This window comes from Lissotriton vulgaris, chromosome 2_1 (assembly GCF_964263255.1).
Source record: "Lissotriton vulgaris chromosome 2_1, aLisVul1.2, whole genome shotgun sequence".
NCBI classification, from domain to species: domain Eukaryota; kingdom Metazoa; phylum Chordata; class Amphibia; order Caudata; family Salamandridae; genus Lissotriton; species Lissotriton vulgaris.
In genome coordinates, this window is record NC_141687.1 from 1,245,684,937 (window position 1) to 1,245,699,266 (window position 14,330).

The 14,330-nt window shown below is 44.2% G+C and overlaps 1 protein-coding gene across 1 annotated transcript in view; it reads left to right on the plus strand.

The window, feature by feature from the left end:
• The window catches only part of CLMP (CXADR like cell adhesion molecule), a 452,262-nt gene that overhangs the window by 332,521 nt on the left and 105,411 nt on the right, over positions 1 to 14,330 (plus strand). The window lies entirely within an intron of this gene.

Sequence of the window (14,330 nt, forward strand, 5' to 3'; positions counted from 1 at the left end):
AAGCTCAAATTGGTCCAGTCCAGGCTGGTTCACAGGAAGATGCCAGAAGTACACACGGGAGGTAGCTGGAAATACATGTACCCCCATGGAGTTGATAAAAAAAGAGAAGTATAGTTTTCAAAAAGTGAGCATTGCAATGCAATGGATTAAAAGCAAGTAAATGAGAGTACAATAAAGCCAAGCAGTGGCAAGCAATGAATGGGCTCTAAGCCCACTGTAAATTCACAATAGATTTTTCACAAGCAGACAGCTTGCACTTTCATATACTCCAGACCTTAAAACGAAAACAAAAACTGTTGCAGGGTTGTGCCTGAGAGTACCTTGTGCTCAACGATTTTATAGAAGTGTACATGTGAGCTTTCGTTTTTCTTTTATTTCCAACAATCAGTTAGGGTGGGAAGCCTGCCATATTGTTTTCTGCGAATGTGTCTTGGGTTCCTATAGTGAAGTCACACTGTGTGCCTGGGCACATATAACAGAGTATAACCAGCAGATGCAAAAGGAAAGTCACGTCAAGGGAATTGGCACCTCAGCTATGCAACAGGACATTGGAAACAAGACAGAAGACATAAAAGCAGTGAGGCAGTGCAGTAGGGAGAAGAATTAACACAAACACCTTTTTCTCCTACCGGAACCATTTATAGCCAAGATGATCGGCCTCATGTGCTGTTTCACAACACAGATTGATATAGCTTGATATAGGCAGTTAGTAGCAGAATAGTAAAGGAGAAATAAAGACAAGAGGAAAAAGTACAAAATAAAGCATACATTTAAAAGCAAATTGTAATCAGTAGTCTGTACAGCATTATAAAAAAAGAAACAGAACAAAAATAAACACATATGTCCCCAACCTAACAGAACAGAAGGGCCATTCATCGCAACCTCTCTAATATTCTCCAATCTGACATTATTCTTCTAAATGACTGTACCACGACCCTTAAAACAAAATCAAAATGAAAAAATGAATGAGGCAGACAGGTAGAGACATTTGAAAGCAGAGTGCAGAGATTTATTAAAAACAATTTGTAACAAACGTTCAACGGTTGGAAGGATGTCAAACCTCTTTATAGGAGAAACGAAGACATTTAAAAGTGAGAGAAAATGCTTTTTAAAAAGCTGAACGCAAACTCTCCCCACCCCGAGCAATGGCTGGCTTTCATGCTTGAGCTCAAGTTCCACCTGCTTTAAGTTAACTTTTATGGTGAAATTAGGCATTAAGGGAGAGTACTGTAAAAATGCAAATATCAGGAAAACGTACTTCCTAAAGCGTTTAGCCTGTTACAATTTATGGGAATCGCTAAGAGATATGATCACCTTGGGTGTTTGCTGATGCTGTCACCATGATGATCGGAGACTGAAACTGCAGCTTTTCTCTACATATTCACAGCTGCTTTTACAGAACCCCAGATTGAGCTCAATTTCACATGGCATCCAGTACACAGGAATGTAAGAGTGAAGCTGAATCGTTTCAAGTTATTTTCTGCTTTACAGAAGTGTAAGTAAAGACTAAAATGTCCCCGTGACAACCAGGGCCGGACTCGGAACCAAAACTGGCCCTGGCAAAGAGTTCGGCCGTCCCCCTGGGAGCGGCAGAAATGTTTGTCAGGGACGGTTTTGGACGATTTTGTTACTGGTGTCCATTTTGCAGCTATGCTGCAAAAACAGCCATGTAAAGCAAATGGCCCTCAGAGGCCCAAAATCGGCCCCCACCCTAGCGGCCCACCGGGGAAACGCCTGGTGCCCGCTACGGCCAGTCCGGCCCTGCTGACAACAAATGACGAGCGCAGAAGCCGGAAGGACTCTTAAGTGAAAGTAAAATTTTGTGGATGCCTTAGTGGAATAAACAGGAAGCATTATAGCCATTTTAAATGCAATTTCGCTTAACTGACAAATCTCTCTTCCCTGAATGAGAACATGAGCGATTGTAGAGCAATAGTCAGATAAGGAAATATTATTGTAGGCATGGTATACCCCTGCGTTCCTTCAGCACCAGCATCCGCACCAACCCTGTCTCGCTTTAATAAAATGTTTGTTTCAATTCAAAAGAAGGAAAGGCCGAAATAGAACCACATGATCTAGAACTCAGTTGTTTAAGGTTCCAATATTTTATTCTGTTTAAGGCTGCAAGATTGTGATTTCCTGATGAAAAGTGTAGTATCTAACTACTAGACCAACTGGAGACACTGGAGACAAATTATTTTGGGAAAAATCGGGGTGATCAAATATTGGGGTTCTGGTGACTATAAACTCTAGCTTCTCCCTTTGCTCCTTTATTGAATATTGAATATATTTGCCGTGGTCCAGCAAACTGCTCAGGCATACCATGTGTACCTCAGCTGAAGTGCAGAATCGACGTTTGGTGTATGAGGAGTCAAAGCTCAACTCCAGCTAGTGTGAAGTATTTGAAGATAACAAAAGCTTCACTGAGAAGTCTACACATCATTGGCCAAGAAACTGCTGGTAAGTCTGTATATAGAGGTACTGTGTTACTGCGCAACCTAAAGCTATACATCATATGGAGTGATAATGTTAAAGGTGGACACTACCAGGTTTTGAAAGAGCAGCAAATAGTGACAGCAAATTGCAAGATAATGCTGCGGTCAGAAGCGCTGCGAGGCAGAGATCAACCACGTGTCCACCAGTACAAACATACACCTAAAAGCAAAGCGATTCAGATACAAGGTACAGTCATCTGCTTAACAGAACCAATTAAAGAGAGTCACCATACCACAGCTTTGGGTGAAGTGGGCCAAGAAGAAGTGCTCTGGGTTGTGCTTACTGAGCTGGCCAATACCTTAAGTGGAACACCACCAAAGCTGCTGGGTAGCAGCTCAGAACAACTCCAAACGTTTCCAGAAAAGTGAGGGTATCCAATGGAGACGAAAGGGGAGTCACAGTTCCATAGACTTTCCAAGATGACCCAGAGGCCAGCACAGCATAGGGTCTTAGAAATGGCATGGATGAAGCGGCAGAAAGTATCAGAGAGAACTCCACTTTCAGTGTCAGCCAATCCCATAAATGGTTATAATGTCAACGACTTTGTGAAATCACCGCCACCATTCGATCCCACCAAAAGCAGAATATTGGCATTAGATGGACTACGTGGACTGAGACATTTGATGAGTCATTTGTGGATTTTATTGATGCGTTTGAAGAAGCAGATAACAAGAAGATTATCAAATACTTTAAGAATCTTACTGGTGAAGGTGTATGAGAAGTCATAAGGAAAATGCCACGAGCTGATGAAGTTACATACTTTCAAATCAAAGACGCTTTGAATCTCAAGTTCAATCCAATGTCAAATTTATATTACGAAAGGTATATTTTCAGTCAAGAACAACAAAAGGTTGGTGAAACCATTGACAATTTTTTGGATAGACTCATCAAACACTGTAATTTCAATGAATTTAATGATGAGGAAGATATACGTCTCAGGATTATTGACGTATGCCTGTCAGACTCATTCAGACGACAAATGCTAAGAGAAACTCTTAGTCTGGAGCAAGTTCTCATGGATGCCAGAGCTGAAGAGCATGCTTATCGACAAACTGCCGACATGCAGGTCAGAGGAGTTCAGAGTGATTCAGTCATGAACTTGAAAAGTAAGCAAAAGCACAAGGCAGAAGGACACAGAATTGTCTCCAAGGAAAAATAAGTTGTGTGTCAGATGTGGATTTTCGTTCCCACACAAAAGTAAATGTCCCACCTTTAGATAGAGTTGCAAAGGCTGTGGGAAGGAGAACCATTTTCATAACGGTTTGAAAGGTGAATGAAAACGTAATTGTGTCATGGCGTGAAGACAATATTGGCGCTCAAACGTTCCAGAAGTGTAGGTTTAAAGCACACCCATAAGGCCAAGCAACAACACCAGTTGAGGAAAACAACACCAAACAAAGTTGATCCACATCTAAATCATTGTCAAAAAGTTCTTCAATATTATTATCAAGTGAAAGTGAAGAAGATAGTTGTGCAATGTTGATGTTTACTACACAAAAACGTGTGGATGTTGGACTAGCCGCATGTGAAGGAAAATGCAAGTCAAAGAAAAGTCAACATGAAAAAGCAACATAGTCATTCAAACATTGTCCGAAGATTGCACTAAAAGGTAAATGGCTGCTTAATACCTTTTGTTATCAACAGTGGTGCATCAACAAGCATTATACCTGGGGAGAAATACAATGAACTATCTCCATTGCCATACCTTACACCTTCGAAAACTAAAGTGTATACATGGGCTGCATCAATGCCATTAAAAAGTCAAGGTTCATTTGTAGCAACCAAGAAAAACAAGAAACCAAAAATACAGGCACCCATTCATGTACTTCAAGTAATGGCGTCAAGTGCCTGTATATTCAGCTTCAGCACAGCTGCTGATATGAGACTGATATCAGTGACCTATAACATGAATGCTCCTCACGAAATAGTAAATCAGTTCCTTTTGTTGTTTCATGGCTGAGAAAAACTCAAGACTATGACAGTACAATTACACATTAATGAGGATGTCCATCCTGTTGCTCAAAGACACAGATGAATTGCATGAATTGCGGAAAACTGCTGAAAAAAAACTTGAATCATTACTCAAACATGATATCATTAAGCTTTCTACTGGTCCAACGCCATAGGTTTCTATCATAGTGGTAACCCAAAAAGGACAATGAAGGGGCTGTACGCATCAGTGTGGATATGCATCAAGCAAACAAGGCAATTAAAAGAGAATGACATCCAGGTCCGCGGGTGCTCATTCACTCTGTCTGTAGGTTTAGTTCGCTCTTTCGGCATGGCAGGAGGGGAGGCGGACGGCGCGGGACAACGTGAAGAAGCGTGAAAAAAAGCCTCACGTGGAGTGCGAAGGAGGGATTCATTCACCGGGAATCAGGAGAGAGGGCACCGGGCAAAGAGACCGCTGAAAGTGTTGAGTGCGAGACTCTGGATGTCAAGAAAACATTAGGACGCTGGAGAAGCGTGGAGAGAGAGTGGCGAAAGTCAGCCACGAGTACAGCAGTTTATACCGGAAAGAAACAACTAGTAGTAAGTTGGCGTCGTTAAGAGCATTGAAGGAAAAAATAAGACACTTTCCCAGGAAAAAGGATATATCAAGAAAAAGAGGAGATATTCAGACTACCCCTGCCAGGAAAGGTACACCAATAAACAGGAAACTTATTTTATTAAAAAAACAGGAACCTTTGTGAAACCTACCGCCGAGTAACAACAACCACAGCTTTTCACAGGCGGAAACCGGAGGGGAAAGTTCATTTTTTGGTAGGGGAAAACTCTTAAAGAAATCTTCATACTCACAGAAACAAACGTTCCCAAGAGAACCCCCTCCTGAAGAGGCGATAGTCCATCCAGAAAGCAGAGAGACAACGTTTCAACTCTTCCTATATGAACAAAACTCAGGACCCCACCAACAATAAGGATTCACTGAGGAATTTTCATCCCTCCCGAGGGGAACCAGTGTTCAACAAAACTAAAACTAATACCTCACTCCTTAAGAGTTATCCAAAACCTGATTTTCTCCTGCAGGAGGTCACTGCAACCTTATACTTGCCAGACTAGATTCCGGCTATTACGGGGACTCCTAGCTTTCCTGTGTGACACAGTTAAAGAAAGACAGGCCTTCTATCCCCCAAGAGTAAGCCTGCTTGTACATACCCACAGGACTCCTGCAAGGAACTTACTCTGCCACCCCCCAATAAGGAGAGACTACAAAATCTATCCTCCTGAGAAGGGAGCACAGAATAATCCCTCCCCTCTTAAAAATGAAACTAGCTACTTTAAAATGGTGATGAGTCTGCAAGCGCATTTATAAAGCTGACACCTAGATACAGGGTGTCTTTGGACACGGCGCTACAACGCACTCTTAAGCATTTCCCACATTGCATGGAGTCTGGTATTTCCAGATTGGTTAAAGAGTGGTTGAATCTGAGAGAGACAAGGATCACTGATTGCGAGTGAGTGCTACGTTTGTGCGCGAAAGCGTTTGTTCCTTTTAACAATTTTAAAAATACCTGTTGCATTTTTAATATACTTGCGTATTTTGCACTGTGATTTTTGATACTTTGCACAGCACCTACCCTCTGCCTAAACGCTCTTTTCTGCAGTGTCCTGAGGCGGAAAGCCGGGACCTGCTCTTCTTCAAAAACTACCTGCTTTTCCAACCTTAAGCTATCCCTGCTCCCTGGTCACTGACCTCGAGGTAGGACTACTAGTGGCGGCCATCTTAGGTGAGGAGAAGGCTGGGGGGCTAGGAAGCAAGCGCTTGCCACGCCCACCCTCCCGCCCTCGTGTGCATAAAAGAACCGATCTCTTCATTCTCCTCACTGATTGCGAGTGAGTGCTACGTTTGTGCGCGAAAGCGTTTGTTCCTTTTAACAATTTTAAAAATACCTGTTGCATTTTTAATATACTTGCGTGTTTTGCACTGTGATTTTTGCTACTTTGCACAGCACCTACCCTCTGCCTAAACGCTCTTTTCTGCAGTGTCCTGAGCGGAAAGCCGGGACCTGCTCTTCTTCAAAAACTACCTGCTTTTCCAACCTTAAGCTATCCCTGCTCCCTGGTCACTGACCTCGAGGTAGGACTACTAGCGGCGGCCATCTTAGGTGAGGAGAAGGCTGGGGGGCTAGGAAGCAAGCGCTTAGCCACGCCCACCCTACCGCCCTCGTGTGCATAAAATGGAACCCTCATACAGGCAGCGCAGCGGACGGGCGCAGCGGGGGCGCCGGCGGGGCGCCAAAGGCGCGCCAAAGGCAAGCCCGTCTGCGCCCGTCCGCGCCCGGCCGGGACCAGGGGCCATGACCCTTGGCTCAGTGCCGTTTTATTCCAAGGAAAACCTAATTGTGCTTAATAGCGCTACCTACTCCATTAGCCAACATACACAGCAGATTCTGAAGCGGGAGAACATACTGAAGCCCGCAGCTGAACCAGCCCAAAAAAAACTCGATCAGAGAAGAAGGAGACGAACGGTAACGTCATTGAGGGTCAGTTTGCTGAACACACAAAAACACAATCTGGAAGTATTCTCCCTGCTCCAGGAGGGGAACACAGATATACTAGGAGTCACGGAGACATGGCTGGATGACTCTTCTACGCCCGACCTAGTGGCCGCCCTCCCACCCAACTTTGGTGCTATCTCTCATAACAGAAAAGATGGCAGAAAAGGGGCGGGAGTAGCGCTGCTATATAAAAATGTCTTTAAAGCAGAAACTATCTGTGCTGAATGCATTGAGGGAGCAGACATCCTAGGCGTCAAGCTCTGCTCTCCCACCAATTGCCTCACGATAATCATCGTATATCGCCCGCCTAAAACTCCCCCAACATTTCTTGAACCTTTCTTGGGTCTGATCCACGACCTCCGTACGAGATATGAGGGTCTCGTGGTGATGGGCGATTTTAACCTCCACTGGGAGGAGCCCATTAGAGACATTATGTCCAAACAGCTCGAAGACGCAATGACCTCACTAGAATTAACCCAGATTGTGACAGGCCCAACACACATGAAGGGCCATACTTTGGACCTGATATGGACCTCTGTTCCTGCCCTGTGCCCAGTCACTTCATTGCCCTGCATTTGGTCGGATCACTACCTTTTACAGGGTAGCTTAGCTTTTCCGAGACAAGAAAGCATCTCATCCGACAAATGGCGGGTAGTGAGAAGATGGAACTCCATTAATCCGGATACTTTGCTATCAACTTTACAGCAACCTTCCCACCTAAACAGACTACCTGAAGATGACTTAGAGAAGGCCCGTCAAAAGCTATCGCAAAAATTGGAATCTGCGATAGAGGTGGTAGCCCCAGCACGTAAGATAAAAATCAGGGAAAAAGGCAAAGGCGCCCCTTGGTTCAATGACGATTTGAGACTCCTAAAACGGGCCCTGCGACAGTGCGAGAGAGCCTGGCGAAAGGGGTATGATCTTAACTGCCAAACTCTATATAAGGAAAAACTCGCCTTGTATAAACAAGCCATTAGAACTAGAAAAAGTGAGTTCTACGAGAGCAGAATTGCCACAGCACCTAACCCCCAGAAGGAAATTTTCCAAGTACTTACTGAACTGAGGAAAAAGAAGGAACAACTGCCTTCTTTTACGCAAGAAGACTGCCATAAATTTCAATCCTTCTTTACTTCAAAGATATATGACCTCCTGATAGAAATCGAAAGCACCCCTAGATTTGACTGCTCGGTAACTCCGCTAACTCTCCCCCCCACAATCACTGAGCCTTTAACCTCCCTACCCCTACTTACCAAGGATTCCTTGACAAAAGTGATGAACCAAGTTAAATCAGGTTCTCCGGCGGACCCTTGCCCCCCTCAGATATTTAAACAAGCATGGCCAGGTCTGGAGGAGGACATTTTATCGCTCCTAAATGGTTCCCTTACCTCGGGACTAGTCCCCTCCATTCTTAAGGAGGCGAGACTGATCCCCCTGCTAAAAAAGGCCGGTGCTGACACCAAGATTCTAAAGAATTACAGGCCCATATCTCAACTGCCTTTTTTAGCTAAAATACTGGAACATCATGTGCTGTCCGCCCTCTCGCACCACCTCGAGAGTAACGCACTACTCGAACCCAACCAAGCTGGGTTTAGAGCCCACAACAGCACAGAATTAGTCATGCTATCAGTGCTAGATGACCTGCGTTTTAAAACAGATAATAAAGATCCCTGTGCCCTGGTGCTACTCGACCTCTCCGCGGCATTTGATACGGTCAATCATGACCTCCTTCTGTCGCGGTTGGGGGAGTTTGGCATCAAGGACACGGCCCACGCCTGGCTGACCTCGTTCCTCGGTGGACGGGTCCAAAAAGTACAACTGGATGACCTGGTGTCAGAGGCTGCTAAAATTACATGCGGCGTCCCTCAGGGCTCTGCCTTGTCCCCCTTGATGTTCAACACGTATCTGCAGCCCCTCATTTCATCTCTGAATCAGATGGATTGTAATATATACAATTATGCTGATGACACCCAGATCATCATTCAGATAGGCAATTCCCCTATGGCTGATCAAAAATTGAAGAATATTCAAAAATTTACCGTCAACTGGATGACGGCAAATTTCTTAAAGATCAACCCGGACAAGACGGAGGTTCTTGCTATCACAACTTCATCTAGCCCCTGGTGCGACCTCCTTTGGCCCTCAGAATTAGGTAACCCCCCCAGTACCGGCAACAGCAGTAAAAAGCCTTGGCATAATCATCGACACAAATCTCACTATGTCAGCCCAGGTCTCGGCGGTGGTGGGCACCTGTGTAGGCCTCCTGTGACAACTGCGTAAACTAGCTCCCATCCTAAAAGCAGACACCCTCAGAAGAGCAGTGTCAGCTTTAATTCTGGCCCGACTGGATTATGGCAACGCCATGTACTTCAGTATTCCGAAAAAACTCATCAAACGACTTCAGATCGTCATGAATGACGCGGCCAGACTTATATACAATAAACCAAGAAGGACACCGGCCACCCCTCTCCTCCGGGAGCTACACTGGTTGCCAGTGAATCAACGAGCCAAGTTCAAAGGCCTATGCATTACGCAGAAAGCCTTATATGGGCAAGCCCCGAAATACATCAAAAAACGCCTTGTCCCATATGCCCCCAACAGGAACTTACGCTCAGCCAACGCCGCCCTATTGATCTGTCCTAGGATCAAACGGTCCACTATCGGTGGTCGGACATTTTCCCACACAATGCCCAAAGCCTGGAACCAACTGCCTGAAAATCTGCGCAAAGAAACCAGACTCCTGCCTTTTAGGAAAAAGCTAAAAACCGTGCTTTTCCAAGAGGCATGGGGTAATATCTAGTCTGTTTTCCTCCTGCCAGTATTCACTCGCCTGTTAAGCGCTTAGAGACCCCGGGGTGATAAGGCGCTCTACAAGTCTAAAATACAAATACAAATACAAATACAAATATTGACGACATATTAGCTAAATTGAATGGTGCAAAGGTCTTCTCTCGCCTTGATTTGAATAAAGGATATCATCAATTAAAACATGAGGAGAATTGCAGGTACATTACAACCTTTGCAATGCATATTGGTCTGTTCTGATATATAATACCAAGGGGTATATTTACAAGGGGATAGGGCCACCAAAACAACACTTTTAGCGATGTTCTGGTGGTGGTATGCCCTTCTTCATATTCACAAAGCGGCGCTAAGCAATTTTCAGTGGCTTAACGCCACCATGTAAATATCGCCCCTTTACACACATCACTTTGCGTGAAAGGGACATGCACTGGGTGTTGCTGTGGGCATTCCACCGCAACACCCATTGCATTTTGATGCTACCCTAGACTTACAAAGATATGTAAATATGAGGCAGCACTGAAAATGAATGCCAAGCAATAGCAGGCCTTAGAATGATGCAACACAGAGAAATACTTTTATTTTTCGCTTTTTCTAAGTGTGCTGTATTCTTCAGCACACTTAGAAAGAGCAAAACACCATTAATGATTGTTTATGTGCAGGAAGGGGCACCTTCCTGCACATAAACAATTATTCCCTGCAACGCAGGCACCCTTGCACTATAGTGCAAGGGTGCCTGCATTGGCGCTAGGCAGCTAATTTTAGCTCCAGCGATAGGGAAAACACAGGGGTGCACCGTATTGTTGCAAATATGGTGCTTCCCTGGGTTTTGGAAATGTCAGAGCACGGTGCTGCCAAATTTGGCACAGCACTGCGCTCCGACATTTGTTTGTAAATATGCCCTCCCGTTTCAGTGTGTGATTTGCTGCAGAGCTTTTTCAAGTTGTGATTTGATGTATGATTTAGAGTGTCATGAATGCTTTCAATAATAGTGATGTCATATTGGTTTTCAGAGCTGCACAGAAGGAGCACGGTAAAGCTCTCATGCAAGTGTGTTGTTTACCTGTAGTTGCAGGTTTAACTTTGAATGCTGAGAAATGTTAGTTCCATAAGGCAAAGCTAAAATTCTTTGCCTATATCTTTTCTGTTGGGGTGCATGACACCTGATCCAGCTAAAATGCAAGTGTTGTCAACTGCCAGTCCCCCACAAGATGTTTCCATGTTATGATCACTCCTTGGCATGGCCAGCTACTGTTCTAGATGTATGTGACACTTTGCCACCGTAAGTGCTCTGTTGAGAGACTTGATGAAAAATAATGTTTCATGTCATTGGTCATGTGAATGCAAGCAACATTTCAAAAAATCAAACAAGCTATTAGAATGCTACTGAAATGGCACACTTTGATCCAAAACATTTTTATACAGAGGCTGTTGTTGACGCTAGCCCAGTCGAGTTAGGTGCAATCCTTGCACAGCACAGCAGACACCTAAATGCTTGAAGATATATTGTGATACATGCAAGCAGAGTTTGTCCTAAACTGAACGTGCTTATTCCCAACCTGAGAAACAAAGATTAGCAGTGATGTGGGCTTGTGAACACTTCCATGTATTCTTATATGGAAACCCGTTTACTCTTGTGACGGCTCATCAAGCATTGTTGACCATCTTTGAAAAGCCAAAGGACAAGGGGGCATATTATCAAGGGGGTTTATCTCCGCTTTTTTGGCTTTAAAAGCCAAGAAAGCAGAGACAAAACGATCTCCCTATTACCTAGCTGTCGCTAACACCAGTTAGCGACAGCTAGTAGGAGATAGCGACCATCTTGGGCCCCACTTTGCATGTCAGTGATATTTATCACTAATGACATGCAAAGTCACCAGAGCTTTCCATGAAGACGCAAGCAGCCAAAACCTCGGGCACCTGTTTCGGGCTCATGCGCACGACCCGCAAGATTCTCCCCTTACTGCCACCTGCTTCCAGGAAACTACTTATCCAGGGACTAGTACTGTCCCGCCTGGACTATAGCAACATGGTCTACCTGGGAGCCCCTGAGGCCACCCTGACGAAACTGCAGCGGACACAGAACGCTGCAGCACGTCTGATCACCAACCTTCCCCCTAGAGTGTCCGCCAGACCTGCCCTCAAGGCTCTGCACTGGCTCCCTGTGCGCCAAAGGGTGCATTTCAAAGCCATGTGCACGACACACAAGCTGATCAACGGATCTGGTCCCGCGATCCTCAGCAGCATGATCACTCCCTACAAAGCACCCAGATCCCTACGATCTGAGAATGAGCACCTGGCCAACATTCCCAGATTCAAAAAGACACGCATAGGAGGACGACGCTTCTCTGTCCAAGCAGCCACTGGATGGAACGCCCTACCACGTTCCCTCAGACTTGAACCCAACTACCTGGTATTTCGCAAAAAGTTGAAAACACACCTATTCCCTAATTAATCGTCTCTCCTCCCTTCCTCTCCCTCAACTGGATTACAACTCCTACAGCGCGGGGATGCCCTTGGGTCACCAGGCGCTTTACAAATCGTCATTAAATTAAATTAAATTAAGTGGGCGTGCCAAGATGTTAGCGACTGAAAACAGTCGCTAACATCGCTATCTCCTATTACCAACTTATGGAGATATTAACGCTAAGCACGAATATCTCCAAAAGCTAACACCTGCCCTGAGCAGTTCTTAGCCATGTTATCCAATGGGAGGTGGATAACATGGCTAAGAGCATTAGCTCGGTAATGCATGAATATCGCTGACTTTTCAGCGATATTCATGCATTGCAGCCGATTTTTATCGTATTTGAGATAAACCTTGGTAATACCAAGGTTTATCTGCGATAAAAATCGCCACAGCTCAGCGGTAAATTTTTGTCTCTAACCAAGCAATAGCGATAATTATCGCTATTGCTTGGTAATATGCCCCACGATGCCTTCTCGCATGGAACGTTGGGATCTATGATTACAAGAATACAACTATACAATTGTGCACTATCCAGGGAAAGATCAAAACTCTGCCGCCTACTTCTCAAGAGTGGCTCTGTAGTGTCATGGATGGCTGAAGCCTACATACATTTCATTGTGAAAACAAGTACACGCTGTGCATTTCCTTGGAAGAAATTGTTACTGTCACAAGCCAAGATAGTGACATGTTAAAATTAAAACCTAAAAAAAACTAAAATACGTTATTACACGTCACTCTAGAACCAGAACACTGGATCTCTTAGCAGTGACAGGGAATACCAGAAGTTAAAAATTGTCAAAGATGAACTGTCCATTACTTCGGAAGGCATTATCCTGATAGGTTTGAGAACTGTTATTCTGGAGAGTCTGCAACAACAGATAATTGAAGTGGCCCATGAAGGGCATCATGGAATTGTTGTCACAAAACAATCTCTCTGAGACTGAGTCTGGTTTCCTCATCTCGATGAGACATGAAAGAAAATTGAAAGCATGTCATCTATGCAATTGCCTTTCATCAAAAACCACTCAACACAACTTAAACATGTCGGAGTTGCCAAATCATGTATGGGAAAGAATTGAAATTGACTGCTTCTGTCCTCTTGACAATGGACATCGCCTAATGGTGATTGTTGATGAATACTCCCATTTTACATTGATAGAAGATCTCTCATCTATCACTAACTAAAGAATCATCAAGAGATTGGACAGTATCTTCGCAACATAGGGAGTTCTTGCAATCTTAAAATCTGACAATGGCCCAACTTTTAATAGTTGATAATTCATAGATTTTCCCAGTCATCTTAAGGTGAAGCATCAGAAACACACATCCCTTTGGCCATAGGCCAATGGCTTTGTCAAACGTTTCATGAGTACTCTTAAGAAAGAAGTTCAGCATGCTGTATTGGAAAAGCTCAACCTTAAAACTGTCTTGTATTCTAATCTTGAAGCTTACTGTTTGACTCCTCACTCAGCCACAGGTGAAAGCCCTGCAACCTTGATGTTCGGGAGAGCCATGACTACCAAGTTATCTCAATGGACCAACAGAAGAAGAAGTACTAAGGGAAAAACTCATATAAAAGACTTGGATCATAAAAGGAAAATGAAGGCTTACACAGACAAGCGGCGACATGCAAAAGACGTTGCTTTCACTAGAGGAGATCGAGTGCTTGTCCATCCGTCTAGAAAACAAAAATCTGAAGCTCCCTTTGAAGCTGAGCCATTTTATGTTGTAACCAGCAAAGGGTACATGGTGACTGTCCCATGTCCTGGAAAGTCCATTATGCAAGAGTCCTCACATTTCGGACACGTGGCTCATCGCTCATCATGCTCTGATGTCAATGTAGAGACTGCGTCTGAAAGGACAATTAAAACCCCCCAACTGCTGTTGTTCCTACATTGCCAACGTAAATTACCGTACCTCTTGTCCCCAGTTTCCGAAGCATTGATTGAGACATGTGATCAGAGGGCAATGAAGATTCATCAAAGAGTATTTACCAATTGTATATATATTTGTAAAAAAAATATTTTTTCTCTAACAGGGGTAGATGTAGAGTTGTGTGAGTTAGC